Below are 8,364 nucleotides of genomic sequence, written 5' to 3'. Positions count from 1 at the left end.
AATATTGTAATTGGGGATAAAAATGTCTGAATTTTTGGTGGTCTTTCTAAGCCAGGATTCAGACACGGCTAAAACATCCGGGTTGGTAGAGTGTGCTAAAGCAGTGAACAAAACAAACTTAGGGAGGAGGCTCCTAATGTTAACATGCATGAAGCCAAGGCTATTACGGTTACAGAAGTCATCAAAAGAGAGCGCCTGGGGAATAGGAGTGGAGCCAGGTACTGCAGGGCCTGGATTCACCTCTACATCACCAGAGGAACAGAGGAGAAGTAGGATAATGGTACGGCTAAAAGCTATGAGAATTGGTCGCCTAGAGCTACCAGAGCAGAGAGTAAAAGGAAGTTTCTGGGGGCGATAAAATAGTTTAAAGGAATAATGTACAGACAAAGGTATGGTAGGATGTGAATACAGTGGAGGTAAACCTAGGTATTGAGTGATGATGAGAGAGATCTTGTCTCTAGAAACATCATTGAAACCAGGTGATGTCATCGCATATGTGGGTGGTGGAACTGCAGGGTTGGATATGGTATAGAGAGCAGGGCTAGAATCTCTACAGTGAAATAAGCCAATAAACACTAACCAGAACAGCAATGGACAAGGCATATTTACATTAAGGAGAGGCAAGCTTAATCGAGTGATAAATAAGGGTCCAGTGAGTAGAGGTTGGTTGGGGTCGTGGCGATCCAGAAAGCTGGTCGGGCATATGGCTATCGGTAGCAACATAGGATGGAGGTCTGTTTGTAGATACCTCGTGCGTTTCCGTCGGTAGGTTCCGTGTAGTGGGGTTTTGTTCAGATAGCAGCCGATAAGACAGCTAACGATTAGCGGGCCTCAGATGAGCGTTCAGGTAACGCCGGGACGGAGGTGCCGGTTGGATAAATCCCTCGGGCAGATAACGTCGGCAGTCAGTCGTGAAGGCCCGGTGGGGTTCCGTATCTGCAGCAGCAACAAAGAAACGGGTCCGGATGGTGATGGAACTCCTCAGCTGGCTAGCTCCAGCATGATTTGAGTTAGCTCCGGGGTCGACGTAAGCCAATAGTCACACGGTATGCAGCTAGCTAGCTGCGAAATCAAGGTGCAAGTGTCCAGAGGCTGCGGTTGGAATCCGGGGAAACTGAGAGAAAAAAAGTCCCGGAATGCTCCGGTCCGAGTCGCGTTGCACAAAAGTGCCGGTAGATTATCGAGCTAGAGGAATAGCTGATGACCGCAAAACGTGGGCAGCTGAAACACCAACGCTAGCCAGCAAACCGGCTAATTTCGGGGCAGCTACAGATTAGCTTCTGGCTAGCTATCGGAGTAGCTTCTGGATTAGCTTTCAGGCTAGCTTCTGAATTAGCCCCTGGCTATCTTCCACGATGGATTTCAGATTGAGGTAAATAGTACTTATTGTAATTGGTGAAGCGGGTTGCAGGAAAGCTTTTGTAGTTGAGTTCTTGGATAATAAAATAAATAAAAGATATGTGAAGAAAAGGTGTAAATATATATATATATACAGGACACGACACGGACACAACACGACAACACGGAAAAATACGTCTGAACTGCTAAGCCACCTTGGTCATATAGGCTAAATACAGGCTAATACAGGCTAATACAGGCTAAAGCTTTGATCCCTTACTGATGTCACTAGTTAAATCCACTTCAATCCGTGTAGATGAAGGGGGGAAACAGGTTAAATAAGGATTTTTAAGCCTTGAGACATGATACATGGATTGTGCATCGGTGCCATTTAGAGAGTGAATGTGGAAGACAAAATATTTAAGTGTCTTTGAACAGGGTATTGTAGTATGTGCCAAGCGCATCGGTTTGTGTCAAGAACTGCAACGCTGCTGGGTTTTTCAGCTCAACAGTTTCCCATGCTTACCAAGAATGGTCCACCACCCAAACAGTGGTGGTCAGTGCCGTTTAAGATGAGGCAGGACGATTGTTTTTTTCATGAGCATGGCCTTAATTCTATTACAGCATATTGGATGACTGTCATTCATATTTCACTCACCCTGTTCAATGTAACAGCAATAGGTTTAGGCTACTACATGATACTAACATTTCCCCTATACCCATCATGAGGTAGCAACCTAGCCTATGAATGAAAGTTTAGAATGTAGGTTCACACAGGTCGAGAGCAAATTTTGCGGTGACAGACAGTGACACATTCAATATCGCCTTGCACACTCTCGCCTGCATCTAGCTGAAATAGAGATATTACTGGACAAATTCAGGTATGTTTATCCATGTTTAAGAAACATTTGTCAACAGAATCGGCGGAATGAATACACCCCTGATCATGCATAAACACAGTTCACTTTCATAACAGCCACGTTGTATTCCTTCTCTCCTCCTCTCACCTTTTCCCTTTGCTTCTGGACTTCAATGCACAACACATCAGCTGTATGTGACCAGGCGAAAAAACCTTTCCAAGTCAAACCATACCATAACTGCTACACACATCCTACATCCTTGTCACCATATTAGCTAAAGTAATGTCATAGTCAACATAGCTAATAGAACTAACGCGTTAGTAAACCTGCTACAATCATGCAGTAACATTACAGTGTACAGTCAGTGAGCAGTTTAGCACTTACATTGGCGGGTCCCAGTGGCAATAAATTAGTAAAACCAAAAGCTTGCCTTGACTTGGAAGAGTTCCAGTGTTGTGTTGGATAGTCATAGCCAGCTAGCTAACATAGCATCCCTTTGTTTGAGCCAAGTGTTTGAGTAGGCTAAACTAGATAGCTGCATTTGCTAGCTAAGTAAGTGAAACTAAAAGTGGAAAATGAGTGACGAAATATCTCTCTCTCGCTTCTCCTTCATTTTGGAATAAAATAATTTGTTCAAAACTGTTCAACTATTGTCTTTCTCTCTCTTTGAGTCAACTACTCACCACATGTTATGCACTGCAGTGCTAGCTAGCTGTAGCTTATGCTTTCAGTCCTAGATTCATTCTCTGATCCTTTCATTGGTTGGACATCATGTCAGTTCATGCTGTAAGAGCTCTGATAGGTTGGAGGACGTCCTCCGGAAGTTGTCATAATAATAATAAGTCTATGGAAGCCTTGAGAATCCTCCTAGGTTTTGTATTGAAGTCAATGTAACCAGAGGCAGATGCAAAGTAGTATGTTTTAATCAATTATTATTTGGTGATAAAAGTATACTAAATATAATTACATCTAAACTGAAACCTTACATAGTCCATATTTAGTTCAAATAAATTGTTATTTCCCACATGCGCTGATTACAACAGGTGTAGTAGACCTTACCGTGAAATGCTGAATACAGCCTTACTGTGAATTGCTTACTTACAAGCCCTTAACCAACAATGCAGATTTAAGAAAAATAAGAGTTAAGAAAATATTTAGTAAATAAACGAAAGAAAAAAAGTAACACAATAAAGAATACAGGAGGTACCTGTACATATGCAATGTGGAGGCTATATACAGGGGGTACCAGTACAGGGTTAATGTGGAGGCTATATACAGGGGGTACCAGTACAGAGTTAATGTGGAGGATATATACAGGGGGTACCAGTACAGAGTTAATGTGGAGGCTATATACAGGGGGTACCAGTACAGAGTTAATGTGGAGGCTATATACAGGGGGTACCAGTACAGAGTTAATGTGGAGGCTATATACAGGGGGTACCAGTACAGAGTTAATGTGGAGGATACATACAGGGGGTACCAGTACAGAGTTAATGTGGAGGCTATATACAGGGGGTACCAGTACAGAGTTAACGTGGAGGCTATATACAGGGGGTACCAGTACAGAGTTAATGTGGAGGCTATATACAGGGGGTACCAGTACAGAGTCAATGTGGAGGCTATATACAGGGGGTACCAGTACAGAGTCAATGTGGAGGCTATATACAGGGGGTAGCGGTACAGAGTCAATGTGGAGGCTATATACATGGGGTACCAGTACAGAGTTAATGTGAAGCTATATACAGGGGGTACCGGTACAGAGTCAATGTGGAGGCTATATACAGGGGGTAGCGGTACAGAGTCAATGTGGAGGCTATATACATGGATATACAGGGGGTACCGGTACAGAGTCAGTGTGGAGGCTATATACAGGGGGTACCGGTACAGAGTCAATGTGGAGGCTATATACAGGGGGTACCAGTACAGAGTTAATGTGGAGGCTATATACAGGAGGTACCAGTACAGAGTCAATGTGGAGGCTATATACAGGAGTTAGCAGTACTGAGTCAATGTGGAGGCTGTATACAGGGGGTAACGGTACAGAGTCAATATACTGAGGTACAGCTTAGGAGCAGGTGTTGAAATAAAAAACATACAGCTTTATACAGTTTGATTTAATGAGGCTTAATGACCAAAAGCACAATTCTATTTTTGTAGAAAAACATGAGACAAGTGTACGAGCATTATTTACATTTACATTTACATTTAAGTCATTTAGCAGACGCTCTTATCCAGAGCGACTTACAAATTGGTGCATTCACCTTATGACATCCAGTGGAACAGCCACTTTACAATAGTGCATCTAGATCTTTTAAGGGGGGGGGGGGGGGCAGAAGGATTGCTTTATCCTATCCTAGGTATTCCTTGAAGAGGTGGGGTTTCAGGTGTCTCCGGAAGGTGGTGATTGACTCCGCTGTCCTGGCGTCGTGAGGGAGTTTGTTCCACCATTGGGGTGCCAGAGCAGCGAACCGTTTTGACTGGGCTGAGCGGGAACTGTACTTCCTCAGTGGTAGGGAGGCGAGCAGGCCAGAGGTGGATGAACGCAGTGCCCTTGTTTGGGTGTAGGGCCTGATCAGAGCCTGAAGGTACTGAGGTGCCGTTCCCCTCACAGCTCCGTAGGCAAGCACCATGGTCTTGTAGCGGATGCGAGCTTCAACTGGAAGCCAGTGGAGAGAGCGGAGGAGCGGGGTGACGTGAGAGAACTTGGGAAGGTTGAACACCAGACGGGCTGCGGCGTTCTGGATGAGTTGTAGGGGTTTAATGGCACAGGCAGGGAGCCCAGCCAACAGCGAGTTGCAGTAATCCAGACGGGAGATGACAAGTGCCTGGATTAGGACCTGCGCCGCTTCCTGTGTGAGGCAGGGTCGTACTCTGCGGATGTTGTAGAGCATGAACCTACAGGAACGGGCCACCGCCTTGATGTTAGTGGAGAACGACAGGGTGTTGTCCAGGATCACGCCAAGGTTCTTAGCGCTCTGGGAGGAGGACACAATGGAGTTGTCAACCGTGATGGCGAGATCATGGAACGGACAGTCCTTCCCCGGGAGGAAGAGCAGCTCCGTCTTGCCGAGGTTCAGCTTGAGGTGGTGATCCGTCATCCACACTGATATGTCTGCCAGACATGCAGAGATGCAATTCGCCACCTGGTCATCAGAAGGGGGAAAGGAGAAGATTAATTGTGTGTCGTCTGCATAGCAATGATAGGAGAGACCATGTGAGGTTATGACAGAGCCAAGTGACTTGGTGTATAGCGAGAATAGGAGAGGGCCTAGAACAGAGCCCTGGGGGACACCAGTGGTGAGAGCGCGTGGTGAGGAGACAGATTCTCGCCACGCCACCTGGTAGGAGCGACCTGTCAGGTAGGACGCAATCCAAGCGTGGGCCGCGCCGGAGATGCCCAACTCGGAGAGGGTGGAGAGGAGGATCTGATGGTTCGCAGTATCGAAGGCAGCCGATAGGTCTAGAAGGATGAGAGCAGAGGAGAGAGAGTTAGCTTTAGCAGTGCGGAGCGCCTCCGTGATACAGAGAAGAGCAGTCTCAGTTGAGTGACTAGTCTTGAAACCTGACTGATTTGGATCAAGAAGGTCATTCTGAGAGAGATAGCAGGAGAGCTGGCCAAGGACGGCACGTTCAAGAGTTTTGGAGAGAAAAGAAAGAAGGGATACTGGTCTGTAGTTGTTGACATCGGAGGGATCGAGTGTAGGTTTTTTCAGAAGGGGTGCAACTCTCGCTCTCTTGAAGACGGAAGGGACGTAGCCAGCGGTCAAGGATGAGTTGATGAGCGAGGTGAGGTAAGGGAGAAGGTCTCCGGAAATGGTCTGGAGAAGAGAGGAGGGGATAGGGTCAAGCGGGCAGGTTGTTGGGCGGCCGGCCGTCACAAGACGCGAGATTTCATCTGGAGAGAGAGGGGAGAAAGAGGTCAAAGCACAGGGTTGGGCAGTGTGAGCAGAACCAGCGGTGTCGTTTGACTTAGCAAACGAGGATCGGATGTCGTCGACCTTCTTTTCAAAATGGTTGACGAAGTCGTCTGCAGAGAGGGAGGAGGGGGGGGGAGGGGGAGGAGGATTCAGGAGGGAGGAGAAGGTGGCAAAGAGCTTCCTAGGGTTAGAGGCAGATGCTTGGAATTTAGAGTGGTAGAAAGTGGCTTTAGCAGCAGAGACAGAAGAGGAAAATGTAGAGAGGAGGGAGTGAAAGGATGCCAGGTCCGCAGGGAGGCGAGTTTTCCTCCATTTCCGCTCGGCTGCCCGGAGCCCTGTTCTGTGAGCTCGCAATGAGTCGTCGAGCCACGGAGCGGGAGGGGAGGACCGAGCCGGCCTGGAGGATAGGGGACATAGAGAGTCAAAGGATGCAGAAAGGGAGGAGAGGAGGGTTGAGGAGGCAGAATCAGGAGATAGGTTGGAGAAGGTTTGGGCAGAGGGAAGAGATGATAGGATGGAAGAGGAGAGAGTAGCGGGGGAGAGAGAGCGAAGGTTGGGACGGCGCGATACCATCCGAGTAGGGGCAGTGTGGGAAGTGTTGGATGAGAGCGAGAGGGAAAAGGATACAAGGTAGTGGTCGGAGACTTGGAGGGGAGTTGCAATGAGGTTAGTGGAAGAACAGCATCTAGTAAAGATGAGGTCAAGCGTATTGCCTGCCTTGTGAGTAGGGGGGGAAGGTGAGAGGGTGAGGTCAAAAGAGGAGAGGAGTGGAAAGAAGGAGGCAGAGAGGAATGAGTCAAAGGTAGACATGGGGAGGTTAAAGTCACCCAGAACTGTGAGAGGTGAGCCGTCCTCAGGAAAGGAGCTTATCAAGGCATCAAGCTCATTGATGAACTCTCCAAGGGAACCTGGAGGGCGATAAATGATAAGGATGTTAAGCTTGAAAGGGCTGGTAACTGTGACAGCATGGAATTCAAAGGAGGCGATAGACAGATGGGTAAGGGGAGAAAGAGAGAATGACCACTTGGGAGAGATGAGGATCCCGATGCCACCACCCCGCTGACCAGAAGGTCTCGGGGTGTGCGAGAACACGTGGGCAGACGAAGAGAGAGCAGTAGGAGTAGCAGTGTTATCTGTGGCGAGCCATGTTTCCGTCAGTGCCAAGAAGTCGAGGGACTGGAGGGACGCATAGGCTGAGATGAGCTCTGCCTTGTTGGCCGCAGATCGGCAGTTCCAGAGGCTACCGGAGACCTGGAACTCCACGTGGGTCGTGCGGGCTGGGACCACCAGGTTAGGGTGGGCGCGGCCACGCGGTGTGAAGCGTTTGTATGGTCTGTGCAGAGAGGAGAGAACAGGGATAGACAGACACATAGTTGACAGGCTACAGAAGAGGCTACGCTAATGCAAAGGAGATTAGAATGACAAGTGGGCTACACGTCTCGAATGTTCAGAAAGTTAAGCTTACGTTGCAAAAAAAATAAATAAAATAAAAGATCTTATTGACTAAAATGATATAGTACTGCTGGCTGGTGAAGTAGCCTGGCTAGCAGTGGCTACGTTGTTGAAAGTGAAGCTGGCTAGGTAACCTCGACAATTTCACTAAATTTCTCTAAACTACACAATTATCATGGATACAAGGACAGCAAAGACAACTAGCTAACACTACGCTAATCAAGTCGTTCCGTTGTAATGTAAGTTTCTACAGTGCTGCTATTCGGTAGATGTTGGCTAGCTAGCAGTGTTGGCTAGGTAGGAGGACGGCAGCGCGGCAGGCGAAAAATAGCTGGCTAGCTAACCGATAATTACTCAAAGCTATGCCTGTTCTTTAATGAACTTTAAGTATCCTATGTGATATATTCTTTTCGAGACAGGATTGTGTTACGGCACAGATCTGGGGAAGTGGACCAAGGCATTTCTGCAGCATTGAAGGTCCCAAAGAACACATCATTCTTACATACATTTTCTAATAGAAAAAAACACAATTAAACAAATAAAATGATTATATACCTGAGTATCTTCAACATGGACAATCTGGTTGATTCTCTGCTCAACAACACTGACTGTGAATCAATCTGGTTGATTCTCTGCTCAACAACACTGACGGTGTCAAACTTTGCTGTGTGTCCAGGCAGTCACTTCTGTCATCAACTACTAACACCAGTGCTGCACCTTTGTCCTTGAGAGACTGGATGACGGCTTCCTGCTCCATCTTCCATAGTGACAACACTGAGGGCTCAGCATGGGTTTCT

This window comes from Salvelinus fontinalis, unplaced genomic scaffold, assembly GCF_029448725.1.
Source record: "Salvelinus fontinalis isolate EN_2023a unplaced genomic scaffold, ASM2944872v1 scaffold_0585, whole genome shotgun sequence".
NCBI lineage: Eukaryota > Metazoa > Chordata > Actinopteri > Salmoniformes > Salmonidae > Salvelinus > Salvelinus fontinalis.
This window is presented reverse-complemented; position numbering follows the sequence as displayed.